Source organism: Leptonychotes weddellii, chromosome 5 (assembly GCF_054177405.1).
Source record: "Leptonychotes weddellii isolate Sample4059 chromosome 5, ASM5417740v2, whole genome shotgun sequence".
NCBI lineage: Eukaryota > Metazoa > Chordata > Mammalia > Carnivora > Phocidae > Leptonychotes > Leptonychotes weddellii.
The window spans coordinates 140,147,370-140,162,848 of record NC_138373.1 but is presented as its reverse complement, the minus strand read 5'-3'; the positions used below and the strand labels follow the sequence as shown (position 1 = coordinate 140,162,848).

At 41.2% G+C, this 15,479-nt stretch overlaps 1 protein-coding gene across 14 annotated transcripts in view; it reads left to right on the top strand.

The window, feature by feature from the left end:
* Positions 1–15,479, top strand: part of ANKS1B (ankyrin repeat and sterile alpha motif domain containing 1B) — a 432,537-nt gene that overhangs the window by 149,463 nt on the left and 267,595 nt on the right. The window lies entirely within an intron of this gene.

Genomic DNA, 15,479 nt, shown 5'->3' with positions numbered 1-15,479 from the left:
AGACTCTCTCTCCCTCACCCTCTCTCTCTGCTCCTCCCCACCGCCACCCCACCCCCACCCCACCCACCCCACTCTCTCTCTCTCTCTAAAATAAATAAATCTTAAAAAAGAAAAGTACCCACCAAAAGAACAAAATAAAAATCAGTTTTAGTGCATTCTTAATTCTCTGTTCATAAGTGCAAGAATAGCTTTAAAAATCTAACTACAGTGATTGGCTGTGTTTTAAATACCTTCGGGTAGAAATAAAATAATTAAGGTAGCAATACCCATATGTGTCCCATGAAAATCATTTGACTTATTTTTTTTCTTTTTTTTATTATGTTATGTTAATCACCATACATTACATCATTAGTTTTTGATGTAGTGTTCCGTGATTCATTGTTTGCATGTAACACCCAGTGCTCCATTCAATACATGCCCTCTCTAATACCCATCACCCATTTGACTTATTTTTGCAGCAGAAAATTGATTAGAAGATCATTTGCTTCTTGCCTAACAGCTGCTGAAACTATACTTACATTACTCTTTCATCTAGGACTCTCAGATTTTTCTGGTTTCGGTTTTTTGGTTGGTTTGGGGGTTTTTTTCAATGTTGATTTAATTTCTACCTTTCCAGGGAAATTTTGTGATAATCTAATCACTTGGAGATGTACTAAGAAAATTTCAAATTTAACATTCTAATTTTATGTTAAATCTTTAATTATGCGACTTTATTTGCTTTAAATGCTATAGAAATACAGTCCCATCAGTATCAGGTTTAGACTCATTACTTGCTTTGATGTTTTATTTCATGATCAGCATTATAAACTCTCACTCCTTTCTACCGTACCCTTCCTGCTTATAACTGCAATTAAATTTACTCCCTAAAAGTCTTTTTTGCGTCGTGCATGTGAATATGTGTGTCCGCGTCTGTGTACACGCATCGGATAAAGGCAAATGGTAACTCATACTCCCAACCAAGAAGAATAACCAAATTCACAAATTGCAGGGGATGTAAGGGGAGGATGAATGTTATAATTCGATTTCCAAGCCAATTATTTTAAGTAAAAGGTTATGCCTTCACTATAGAACATTAATAAATGAGAAAAACATTCATATTTCCACATCAGGGAGGCTATATCGTTCAACACTTCAAATGTTAACAACTTTAATCAAAGCCAAAGGCTTTAACTAAATAACTGGATATGAGTATTCAAGTGTAGAACAAACTATAAATTCTCTGTGGATGTAAGCCTCCGCATACGGTACAGCCGGATCTACAGAAGACTTCGGGACCGCTAGGTACAGCCTCTGAGCTTCGGACTCACTCAGGTCTGTATCAAGCAAAGCCCCCGGACTCCATCCCCCTCACTCACTGCATCTGAACTGCAAGCTCTTGCAGGGATTCTCTGGAAGCTTCCCTCATTTGGCTCAAGTTGTGGGAAAACCACCCTTCTCCCTTCCTTACGTGAGATGAACAATCACCCCCAAACAAATACTCACTTTCCAGTGATTTTTAGCCCTTTCCTATCTGGCCTGGGGAGTGGTGATGGCTACCCTGGTGCTTTAGCTCCACTGTCTTTCAGCATATTTTGCATATCCGCACCTACCATGTTGCTTTCGACTTTGGAGCCTTGACCTACACTGAAATCGAATTATACTACCTAGAATACACTGAAACATGAGAACTTCACTGGAAGCAATATAGCTTTTCCTTTGCATCCAAAGTAAATTTGCATATTTGCAGTGCCTCAGGATCAGTATGATGGAATAGGCATTATTGAAGCGTTGATGCCAGAATTAGGACGCACATGCAAGCGCGTGCGCATACACACGCACACGCACACACTGAAACTAAACAAGGTATTTGGACTTTAAGAGAGCACTCAGCAACAAATGAATTTCATGAAGAACTAACACCCTCTGATTATAGCCATTTATGAACCACTTCTGTACAAAAAGGAAAATCAGGTTCTATCTAGAAATGTCTACCTTAAAAAAAGTAATTTGAGTGGACAACTGTTTGTTTTCTTCCCCGCCCCCACCAGATATCATTCACTCTTCTCCTGATTAAAAATCAAAGCATTCCTAATTTCCTCTGAAGGAGTCTCCTATAGTCTTCCATGCCTGAACATATGACCTAAGCCAAGCTCAGCATCCCAGCCTTCTCCCCCACTCTCATGGGCTGCACAGGAGTCTTCATTAGGACGATTCTTAATTCTTCATAATTGGAGGGTCCCATGGAAAATGAAAATAGGGGACCCTTTGTTCAAAAATTATTAAAAGATTTTAAAACAATGACAGCAGAGCATTAAGCCAAGCACAGATTCCTTCAAAGGGCAGGTCCTTGTGTAACCTCATAGGCCACACAACCCACGAAGCTATCCCTGCTCTTCATTCTTCCATGTGTAACTGTATTTCCATCTGCCGTCATTCTCCTGTACTAGCCCTTCCTTTAACATTTTTTAAAGTGTGGGCTACTGGTAAAAAGACTTTATTTTCCAAAGCTGTTTTTGCTAAGTATAGAATTCTGGTGTAACTATTTCAGAGATGTGGATCCACCATCCTCTCTCCTGTATTCTTTTCTTTATATATATATATATATATTATTTATTTATTTGAAAGAGAGAGAGACAGAACACAACCAGGGGGAGAGGCAGAGGGAGAGGGAGAAGCAGGCTTCCCACCGAGCAGAGAGCCCAACATGGGGCTCGATCCCAGAACCCTGGGATCATGGCCTGAGCCGAAGGCACTTAACCATCTGAGCCACCCAGGTGCCCCACTCCTGCATTATTTCTGAGGAGACATCTTCTGTTATCCTTTCTTTTTTTGGTTTTGTTGTTGTTGCTCTTCCTCTGTATATAACGTGTCTTTTTTTTTTTTTCCTCTAACTGCACATAAGAGCGTTCTTTTTATTACTGGTTTTGAACAATTTGATTATGATGAAACTTGATGTCGTTTTCCTCATGTTTCTTGTGTATAAATGATTTTTGAACTTCTAAGATATGAGGTCTATAGCTTTCATTAACTTTGGAAATTTTTTGGTCATTCTCTTTTTTATTTTTTTGGTTTCCCAGTAAATTCTTATATTTCTCCTTTTTCCTTCAACTTTCCAAAACTTTTTTTTATGGAAGTATACACACAAAAATCCATATAAATCAGAAGCATATTGCTTAATGAATTTTCACCAAAAAGTTACACACCTGTAACTAGAGCCCAGAACAAGAAATGGAAAATTGCCAGCACCAAAAGTCCCCTTCCACAGCCCCCTAAAGTAACTACCATCCTACTTTAACAGCAGAGTTCAGTGTGCTCGTTCGTTTGCATCACATTGCATGTAGTTTTAGGATGATGCATTGTCTCTTATTGCTGTGTGACATCCTGAACTTGTTTTAATGGTTTTATTGAGATATAATTCACAATTTGCTCACTTTTAGTGCACAATTTGGTCATTTTTAGTATAGTCACAGTTATGCAAGCATCACCACAATCATTTTTATTGTAGTCAAAAATACATAAAATTGGCCATGCGTTTTTAAGTGTAAGTACAGTGGTGTTTGTGCACACTGTTGTGCAACAGATCTCTAGAGCTATTCATCTTGCAAAACTGAATCTATGTCCATTGAACAATTCCCCTCTCTCCCCTCTCCCCACTCCTTGTAACCACCATTCTGTCTTCTGTTTCTAAGAGTTTGCTGCTCTAGATGCCTCACATAAGTAGTATTGTGCAGTATTTGTCTTTTTGTGATGAGCTTATTTCCCTTAGCATAATGTCCTCAAAGTTCATCCGTCTTATGGCATATGATAGTATTTCCTTCTTTTTAAGGCTGAATAATATCCATTGTATGTATATACCACATTTTCTTTATCCATTCATCTGTTGGTAGACATTTAGGTTGCTCCCACCTTTTGAATATTATGGACAATGCCACAGTGAACATCGGTGTGCAAATATCTCCTCGAGATACTGGTTCCAATTCTTTTGGATATATACCTAGAAGTTGGATTACTGGGCCATATGGTAATTCTGTTGTTAAATTTTGTAGAATATCCATACCGTTTTCAATAGTGGCTGCTCCATGAACATTTCTTAATATATTATTTTCTGTCCCACATTTCTCTCTCCTCTGCTTTGGAAACTCCAATCATATGTATATTAAGCTATTTGAAGTTGGGCCACAGCTCACCCACGTTCTGTTCATTTCTTTCAATATCTTTTCTCTCTGTGATTCATTTGGATGGTTCCTATTGTATGACTTCACGTTCACTAATCTTTTCTTCTTATAATATCTAATCTGCCATTATTAACACCCAGTGTATTTTTTATCTCAGTGATATAGTTTTAATCTTCAGAAGTTAGACATGAGTCTTTTTTATATTTTTTCATATCTCTATTTAACATGCTCAGTCTTTCCTCTAACTTATTGAATATATGGAGTGCAGTTATAATAACTGTTTTAATGCCCTCGTCTTCTAATTCCAATATCTGTGTCAGTTTTGGATTGGTTTCAGTTGATTGATTTTTCTCCTCATTGTTCTTGGCATGCCTGGTAATTTTTATTGCATGCCAGACATTATTAATTTTACTTTGTTGGGTGCTGGATATTTTTGGGTTCCTGTAAATACTCTTGGGCTTTGTTCTGGGACATAGAAAAGCTCCTTGTATATACTCTGATCCTTTCAGGTCTTGCTTTGAAGGCTTGTCAAGCGAGCCCAGAGCATCATTTAGTCTATGGCTAATACTTCCACTGCTGAGGCAAGATGCCTCTGAGTATTCCAACAACACCCTGTGAGTTTCCAGACTTCCCAGTCTGAATAGTGCAAACTATTACCAACCCCACTTGAACTCTGTGTCTTATTCCCACTAATCTTTTGAGGTAGTTGTTGTTGTTGTTGTTGTTTAATCTGGCCTCAGACAGTTTCCTCACCTGCCTGTGCTGATCAGTACTTTCTCCTCTCTACTACTCTGCCCAGAACACTGCCACCCCTTCAGTCTCCATCCTCTCAATTCAAAGAGTCTTCCAGGCTCCCTGGGCCCCACCTCCTGCACCATGGCCTAGGAGTTCTCTCAAGGTGGTCAACTGGGGTCAACTGGGGCAACTGTAGGCCTCAGTTTGTTTCTCATCTCTCAGGGATCCGTGTCCTTCATTGCTTCATTCCAATGCCTTAAAAATCAATGTTTCATATACTGTGTCGGGATTTTTAGTTGTTTCAGGTGAAAGCAGGGTGGGGATAGATCCAATCCCTGTTAATCCATCTTGGCCAGAAGCCCAAACCCCTGCTACTTTTGGTAATGCCCATCCACAGGCTAGGGCCCACAGCTAAACGACTGGCAATGGCATCTGGGCACGGGGCATTTCTTAAAAGTTCCCCAGGTGATCTTAATGTGCCACCTGGGTTGAAAACCACTGCTGTCCTCAGTGGGGAGCCATTTAAAGGATTTTAATCAGGAGAATGACATGATCAAAAGAGTAGGTAGGGGCCGGAAGGCAACACACTCAAGAAGGAAGAGCTGACTGGGAGGCAATGAGCTGAGTCAGCCAATTCTGCTATGCAGCTATTTGGAGCCACAAATGTTTTAGGCATGACAGCAATAAAACCCGTGGGTCACTGTAGAACCTGGGAGTATCCCTCAGTTGGAAGTACATGGATATAGAGTCGATTTTCATTGTTATATCCCTACCTATCAAGAAGAGGATAAATTATAGTCAGTACTCAAAGGAGGTTAGGACAAATATAATACATTTCAGAAATGCTTTTCAATAGTGGCTAAAACTTTTCAGTTTGACCCTAAGCCCTGGTTATGTAAAAAAAAAAAAAATGTACTTACTGTTTATAAAGTAAAGGTAGGACATTATGGTATGTGTCAGTGTTTCAAATGCGCCCTCTCTTCTTTCATCTGTACCTTGAAATCAGGTCACTGAACTTGGAATCCTATATCTGCCACTCAGTATGGGACCTTCCATCACTTAGACCTCTGGGCCTCAGTTTCTCATTGGTAAATAGAAGATAACAGTATCCACCCCACTGGCTTTATAGGTTTTCTGTGAGACTCAAAATCACATGAGAGCTTTTTCTTATCCAGCCCTTTCTCTTCCCTCTCTACTTTATTGTTCTTTTGCCTCTCTCCCTCTTTCTTTCTTCCCTCCCCAGCTTTGTCTCCTAGAGTTAGGCTGGGAGCTGGCCAGCTCCCTTGGAGCCTGCTCTCACAGCTTAGGTGCCTTTTGCTTCTCACTCTCAGGACTCAACTGCTGGAACCTAGAAAGCCCTGTTGAATGTGCAAAATCTGGTCTCTAGGAATCACTGCCCAGCCTCTCTCTTGCCCCCTTCCCAACTTCAACCCCTTTCTGCTATGCTGGCCTTTCAACCTCCCCTCTCCCATCAGGTATCAGCTTTCCCTACCAGCCCTGCCCAAACCCTCACTGCTTAGTGCTGCTCAAAATCTGCACTCCTGGAGTGGGCGAATGTCAGGTGGAATGACTCTCTCAGCTCCTGTAGCAACTGTCAGGATAAAGCTGCTGAGGATCTTCCCCCACCTTTTTTTTTCCTGACAACGCTTAGATACAGAACTGCTAGTTTCTTTTTTTTTTTATTCCCCCAGCTACACAGCACTGACCTTTGACTCTCAGCCACACACTCCTCTTTATTCTTGAAACAGAACACCTTAGGGCAGAGCAGGGGAGTGGCTCAGAGGTTAGGGATGTACTCATTCTCAATTTATCCTCCCTAATCTTATACCCTTAAACCCTGTTGCAGAGTTTCAGCTTGATGATCCGTAAGAGTGGGAACTTCTGACTGCTTTTTGAACTAGTTGATATTTTCTTTACATTGAAATTGCTTCTTTTAAATATATAGCATTATTAATTATAATGAAGTCAGTTAACTTTTTTTTTTTTAAAGATTTATTTATTTATTTGAGAGAGTGAGAATGAGAGAGAGTACATGAGAGGGGGGAGGGTCAGAGGGAGAAGCAGGCTCCTCGCTGAGCAGGGAGCCCGATGCGGGACTCGATCCCGGGACTCCAGGATCATGACCTGAGCCGAAGGCAGTTGCTTAACCAACTGAGCTACCCAGGCGCCCGAAGTCAGTTAACTTTTTATTCTGCATTTTGCTCAGATTTCTAACATGGTTTGAGGACTTTTGTTTCTTTAAGAACTCTTTGGAGATATTTAGGGCAGAGCCTGTTGCTAAGGAGATTCGTGTATGTTGCAGTTAAATAGATACAGTAAACTGGCTCTGCACTTCTAGGAGCTTTGAGAGGGGAAAAATTCTAATGGATTATTCCTGTAGTGCAGAAAATAAAAAGGTTGGGGCGCCTGGGTGGCTCAGTTGGTTAAGCGTCTGCCTTTGGCTCAGGTCATGATCTCAGGGTCCTAGGATCAAGTCCCATGTCGGGCTCCCTGCTTGGCAGGGAGCCTGCTTCTCCCTCTCCCTCTGCCTCCAGCTCCCCCTGCCTGTGCTCTCTCCCTCTCTCTCTCTCTGTCAAATAAATAAATAAAATCTTAAAAAAAAAAGAAAGAATATAAAAAGGACAAAATCCTCCATAAAATGCAAATATACTTTTCGTGCTATCCTGATGGAGAAATGCTTTGGGTCTTCCTTGGGAGGAGATCTGAGATCATACTGAAAAGATAGACCTCTGTCTTCTTAGAGGAAATGGAAGCCAAAGAGGTATTTTTGTTAAAAGAAAATTATTAGGAATTTTGAAACCTGACATATGAGCTATGATGGAAGAGATTGACAATAAATAAAGACTCAGAGTAAATCATAAAGATTAACATTTTTACTAAAGTATGTATATAAGATTAGTGTTAGAATCAGCCCACTATGAAAATAATTTAAAAAGCTGGGAAGGAGAGAGTTTAGGTGGGTGATTTTGTAGCTTGAGATTTATATCTGCTTTAAAGATGTTTAAGGTTGATTTAGAGTTTAAATCTAGCTGTTTTTCTAAAGAGATGTATTATGTTAAGTTGAATATCTGTGGTCTCAAATTGTTTTTGAACTCAAGCAAAAAGCTATTACCTTGAACCTCAGAAAGCATGTAAATTCTTTACTGTACAAACCTTATGCCTGTCACCCTGCCGCCACCTGGTGGCAGCATACCTAAAGTACATGGCAAGTGACTAAATCATAAAATAATTTCTTTTTTTTTAAAGATTTTATTTATTTATTTGAGAGAGAGAGAATGAGAGAGAGCACATGAGAGGGGGGAGGGTCAGAGGGAGAAGCAGACTCCCTGCCGAGCAGGGAGCCCAATGTGGGACTCGATCCAGGGACTCCAGGATCATGACCTGAGCCGAAAGCAGTCGCTTAACCAACTGAGCCACCCAGGCGCCCTCATAAAATAATTTCTTAAACGCAGAAACTAATTGCAAATTCAGTGCCAGTTTTATATCAATCTGTGTTTATAATATTAATATAATAAAACATGAAACAGGAGAATTTTAATTTTGTAGACATCAAGCACCAAATTCAAACACCATATGCCTAAAACGGTATAAATGGGAAAAACCCACTACTGTGCATTCCACCAATTAGATTAATTTGGGATAACAGTGCCCTTTTAAATATGTGTGTGTGTGCATGTGTTTAACATATAAATACATATAAATTCTCTAGGAGAGTCTTACTTTGGTATAAACTGCTTTTGGGGGATAATTAGATTTCCTAAAACTTAAATAGGATCATTACTTTTTTAAAAATTCTATTTCATGGTAGCTGTGGGAGAAAGTACAGTAAGTATTTTATAGACTTTACCCTCAGAAGAGCTTCCAGACTAATAGGGAAGATGGCCATTTACACTAGATATAAGAAAGAAAGTAGTATTAAGGGGTACCTGGCGGCTCAGTTGTTAAGCGTCTGCCTTCAGCTCGGGTCATTATCCCAGGGTCCTGGGATCGAGCCCCACATCGGGCTTCCTGCTCCGCTCCCCCTGCTTGTGTTCCCTTTCACACTGTTTCACTCTCTGTCAAATAAATAAATAAAATCTTTTAAAAAAAAAAAGTAGTATTAAGGGGAACTAAATATAAAAGTGGTCTCTGCATCCCAAACTGGAACACAGGGTCTTCCTCTGAAGGGGGTGGAGGTGGGCAGGAGAAAAGGTGAGATGGGGGACCAAGAGAGTAAGCAGTAAGCATCAATAGTAAAAGCACAGAGGCTCTAAAAGCAGTCTTCCTCGGTTTAGCTGCCCATTTTATTTCTGATCATTTAGCTACCTTGCACAAGTCACTTAACCTTCTCTAAGCTTACCTCTAAAATATCCTTGCCTCTAAAATTTAAATAATAATAGTATCTATCTTCTAGGTAATCTTGTTTTCAGGATAAACTAAAATAACCTAGTAGAGCATTTTGCGCAATGCTTTGCAAATAGGAAGCACTTGATCTTAGTTTCATGGCAGCCAAATGGAGGGGCAGCTTCCAAGTTCCCCAGATTTATGGGACACATTATCAGTTTTTCATTGCCACAGCAATGCTATGCAACAATCTGTCTGAAAAGGCAGGGGCTTAAAGCGATAAGCATTTGTTTAGTCTGTGGGTCAGTAATTTAGGCTGGACTTGGCTCAAAATTTCTTCTTTTTTTTTTAAATTTTATTATGTTATGTTAATCACCATACATTACATCATTAGTTTTTGATGTAGTGTTCCATGATTCATTGTTTGCGTATAACACCCAGTGCTCCATTCAATATGTGCCCTCTTTAATACCCATCACCAGGCTAACCCATCCGCCACCCCCTTCCCCTCTAGAACCCTCAGTTTGTTTCTCAGAGTCCATAGTCTCTCATGATTCGGATCTCACATCTGGCAGTTGGCTCTGGTCTGCTGATCTGGGTGGTGTCAACTGAGACAATAGGGGCAACCTGGCTCTACTCCAGGTGCCCCATCCTCTAACACGCTCTCCTAGGCATGTCCTAGGGCAAAGACAGAAAGAAACAAAAATGTGCAAGCCCATTTTCAAGCCTCTGCTTACATCATATCTGCTCATGTTTGGCCAAAGGTAGTTACATGACCAACTCAGAATTAAGTTGAGAGGGGAGGCTAGAGTTCACCTCTTGATAAGATGAGCTGAAAATGCATAGTAAATGGCTTGGATACAGGTCAGAATGAAAAATTGAGACTATTAGTGCAGTCAATCCACCACAAAGAGAAGTTTTGATTAGAGAAAAGAGAGAATTTTAGAAGTATGGATGCTCTTATCATTGTTTCTAAGCCTCCAATCAGAATACATGAAATCAAAACAATCTCAGAAAATCTAAAATGATTAGTGGTGCTAAAGTGTGGGGGCCCACAGGAAAAAAAAATGGATAGGGTACTATACTAATGGACACAGGGCTTAAATGTATGGAAAAGTTGGGGACAGGACCCCTCCCCAACATTTAACAAGTAGAGGATAGTAACATGGATGGTAAATATGCTGTATAATAGTGGATTTGCTAATCTATAAAAAGATGAAAAATTGGTGAATTAATTGGCCATGAAACTAAATTATTTTAGAAAATTAAATCCTAAACTGTTTGCCTAATGGAAAATCATTCTCATGCCTTGCTCAAGTATTTGTTGCATACCAACTCTTTGCTCAGAGTTGAGTATGCAACCAATATTTTGGAGGAGGGAGAAAATTATATATTTAATTTTAAAAAGTGCCTCCAGAATGTATAAAGAACTGTCGAATTCAATAATAAAAGATAGCCAAATAAAATAATTAATTTATGAACACACCCTAGAGTGGTTCCTAATAAGTCGTATCCTTGTCTAATCACCTCCCTTTGAGTGCAGGTAGAACTTACGACTTACGTTTAACCAATAGAATATGCAAAGGTGATGGGCTGTCAGTTCTGTGATTACCTTAACAACAAATTTTTTTAATTGAATATAGTTCCTTTAGTTGCCTCCTCTAGACACAAGAGTAATAGCAATAATAACAATTATACAGTAAGAGGAGTTTCAGTACCTTGTCCTCCATCTTCCCCTTTATTAAATGTCACTCTTGCTCAAGATTTTGTCCTCAGATCTCCTCTCTTCAATGCTAAGCTCTTGGATAATATCACCTATGGAAAGACTTCAACTGGCACCTTCAAGTTGATGGCTGCCAAGCACACATCTATGGCTTTATTCCTGATGTCCAGTCTCTCAGTTCACACAACATCTCAAGTTTCTTATTCACCTTCTCTCTCAGTGAATAAGAGGTGCTATGGAGTCACAGAGGAGACAGTGGGCTCTGGTGCTAGACTCGACAGCAAGATCTTCATCCTGGCTCTGCCTTATTGTTAACCACCACGAGCTCCATCAGATTGTAGATGTATTTTGTTTACTCCTGTAACCCCAGCTCTTAGAACAGGGCCTAGCACACTGTAGGTGACAAATAAATATTTGCCGACTGACCCAAGGATGCTTATGTATGAAGCAAGGTTCTAACCACTGACATATGCTGACACATTTCATCCCACCTTAATCCTATGAGATGCACACTGTTACCACTCCCATTTAATAGATTGCAGTGTACTGAATGTTTGCTTCCCCCTGCCCCCCACCAAATTTATATGTTGAGACCCTAATCCCAAAGTCATGGTATTTGGCAGTAGAGCCTTTGGGAGGTCATTAGGTCTGAGGGTGGAGCCCTCATGAATGGGATTAGTGCCCTTATAAGAAGAAACCAGGGAGCTAGCTCACTTTTTCCACCACGTAAGGATGCAATAGGAAGCTGGCAGTCTACAACCCAGAAGAGGGCCCTCACCAGAACCCCACCATGCTGCACTCTGATTTCAGCCTTCCAGCCTCCAGAACGGCAAGAAATAAATTTCTGTTGTTTATGCCATTCACTTTATGGTAATTTGTTATAACAGCCTCAGCTGATCCAGATGAAGTAAGGTGAAAGGAACTGTTTGAGTTTTAATGAGAAATGCCATTAGTCCTTTCTATTTTACATCCACAAATGTCTTGTACCCTGAAAGGTGCTGGACTATGCTGGTCTTGAAACAGAGACACATCTAACAACAGAGTAAATACCCACAATCTTTTCCCTCATGTTCTCAGCCTTACAGAGCAATTTTTCAACAATGTTAGCCTCGATGGCTGCCTGAGGGACTCCATTTCTTCTCCATGGCGGCCATTGCATTACACATGTCGCTCAAGATGAACACGGGTGCAATGTCTGAGGTACCATAAATGATCCCGTATCACCACCACACACACATGTGCACACACATACAGAGAGAGAGAGGGAGAGACTCTCTAAAACGCCTAACCTCCCAAATGCCAAAACTGAAATACCCACTGCCCTTCAGAAATCGTACTAAAGAAAATTCCATGCCCAACCTACTCCATGCATTGGTCCCTGAAAGCCTGGAGAGTTGGGACAAGATGGAAAGGCTCAAAGTAAATAAGCAGACCCCACGTATTACCCTTTCCTCCACAGTCTCCTCCAAAAGTAGGTAAAGAGACCATCCCTCACACACGTCTCCTTGAGACTGGCACAGCAGAGAAGAGCAAGCAAATAATGCCAATGCCACCTGAGAGAACTGAATCTATAGTCATCCTCACTTCCTGTGGACTAACCAGATAATCAGCTGACCTAGAACTTCGCCAAGAAGGGCAGGATTGAAGGGCTTTGGATTGAGAGAAAGGGAGGAGAGAGTTGTAGAGCAAATTTAGAAATGCGGAGAAGCACCAGAGGCAACGAAGACTTGGGTGGCAGGGTGAAAAAGAGGCTGGACTCAGAGTGATGTGGGCCAAATTCAAGTGCTCGTTCCTTACTTCCTCTGGGGCAAGACACTTAACCTTATAATAGCCCTTTTATTTATTTGGGTTCGTCCTTATCACCCCCACCCCTGCCAGACACCAAACTCTTTGAGGACCTGTAGGCTCAGCTGTATATCTACCCCCAATGCCCTTCACAAAACAGGTACTTAAAAATATTCATAGACCACATTGCTGCCAGGGGAGGATTGAGGAAAGGAAGAAGGAGCCACCGGAAGCAAAGTTGTGAGAGTCAAACGTCACCTACTTGATGGTGGAGGGCCCAGGAGAGGCAACCGTTTGTGGCACATACTATGAAGAAACATAAAAAGGGGTAAGAGGGACAGGAAGTGACTAGATCTCAAGGAGCCTAGTCAGAAATGACTTCTTCGAGGAGGTGTCATCTGGGCAGAGATCTGAATGAAATGTGGAAATAAGCCGTGCAAAAGATCAGCATTCCAGACTGAGGGAACAGCAACTGCCAGGACCCTGAGGCAGGACTACACTCAGCCCGTCTGAGGACCAGGGAGGGAGCCAGCATGGCTGTCATAGCGGAAGCACGGGGCAAGGCTGGCAGGAAATGATGTCAAAGACGCCCCAGTCATGTGGCTTATGGAGGGGGATTGAATTATATTTGAAGTGTGAGTGGAAGCCTTCATAGGGGTTCAGAGTAAGAGAGTGTGCCATGGTTTGGTTTATGTTTTAAAGGCTCATTTCACTGCTGTGGGAAGGACAGACCTGGGATGGGGGTGGGGGGGTGATGTCAGCGAAGGGAGAGTGAAAATCTGGCTCAGAGACTCTCTCAGTAGCTGAGGCAAGAGATGATGGTGCCTAGCACTGAAGTTGTGGTGAAGACAGTGAATCAAAATGGACATTGGAGACAGAGCTGGTGAATTAGACATTGACTAGAAATGAGAGGAATTGAGGAGAAGCCAAAGGTCCTTGGCCTGAGCTATTTCCTGAGATTGGGAGTATTTAGGAGGAAAAATTGGGGAGGAGACAGCAAGAGTTCTGTCCAACATGGTTAAGTTTGAACTACCTACCGCACCTTCCAAGTAGAAATGTCTAGAAGCCATTTTACAGTTATATAAAATATATTTAAATACATAAGTTATACATTTATTTCTTTATTTGTAGGAGTATGTAACAGTTCTTCAGCTCTTCTTTGCATTTGAAATAAATATTTATGATCTATGCCTGAGAAAACCCGAAGTGTGGCTAAAACTCATTTCTGCGCTCTGTACCCTACACAGGGCCACACTCTCATGCAGAAGTTTTTCCTCCTGAGAACCTGCTAGTACAACAAACAGGAGGCCTGGGGTTCAGGGCTGAGAGGTGTGCAGTCCCTCCATACCACATGCCAGGTGGCACGTCCTCAGCTACTGACCTCCTATCCGTCAAGAAACTTGACTACCTCTTTAAGATGGTATCCTTGAGTAGGAATAAGGGAATGACTGTGGACTCAAAAAAAAAAAAAAAAATCAGCACTGACTTCACACTCAGTGATTGACAATCTGCCCACAGCAGGGCTGTGAATTGTTTCCTAGCTCTCCAGCTGACTCTCCTCCCAATCTGTCTTTTCACACTGATCTGAGAGCACCTTTCAGGAAAAAAAAAAAACCTCAAGGCCTTTAGCCCTGACTTTTCAAAATCAGACGTAAAAACAAAATGACCTTCTTAAATTGAATTTTATTTTTTAATTTTTTTTAAATGATGGCCTTAGCTAAGTTATCTTATTTTTCATTAAAGCTATTTACTTCACAGTCATCGGTCCATGCTCCATATCTATCCAAGCACTTAGATGGTTTTTTTTTTTTTTTAAGATTTTATTTATTTATTTGACAGAGACAGAGACAGCGAGAGCAGGAACACAAGCAGGGGGAGTGGGAGAGGGAGAAGCAGGCTTCCCACTGAGCAGGGAGCCTGATGTGGGACTCGATCCCAGGACTTTGGGATCATGACCTGAGCTGAAGGCAGCCGCTTAACGACTGAGCCACCCAGGCGCCCCACTTGGATGGTTTTGACTAAATTCAGTTCACTAACCAAGGTGAGCAAGTTGCCCTGAGAATGTTTTGCTCAGTCTACCATAGGCTTGAGATGCAATGGTGAGTTACAAGTTTTCAAGCAGACACATCTTTGCTAACATGTAAATGGGCTGCAGAGACACTTTGAATGTAATGAGATAAATGGGATCTGGTGTTTGCACAGTACTCAACATCTCAAGATAAAAACATCTGCTCTGTTCTTTTTTTTTTTTTTTAAAGATTTTATTTATTTATTTGACAGAAAGAGAGATAGCGAGAGCAGGAACACAAGCGGGGGAATGGGAGAGGGAGAAGCAGGCTTCCTGCTGAGCAGGGAGCCCGATGTGGGACTCGATCCCAGGACTCTGGGATCATGACCTGAGCCGAAGGCAGACGCTTAACGACTGAGCCACCCAGGTGCCCCTGCTCTGTTCTAAATAATCTAAAATGCCACTTATTATGAGATACACGATTATTTTATGTATCCTTAAGAAAGAAAAATAATGCTGATAATCGAACTAAGACACGGTGCCTTATGGTGATTCCGTCCAACACATAACCCCCCCGGCAACAGCCTTGTACAGCTTTGACATTTCGTTCATTTAGAGGGTTTTGTCAGTTTCTCCTGACTGTTGAGTTCCCTGGCACGTAATAGGTCATTTTCTTCAGGTAGCGCAATAACAAAGCAAAACACGACTCCGTGTGTTTATAGATATCTTCCTTTCTTCAGCTCCATAATGC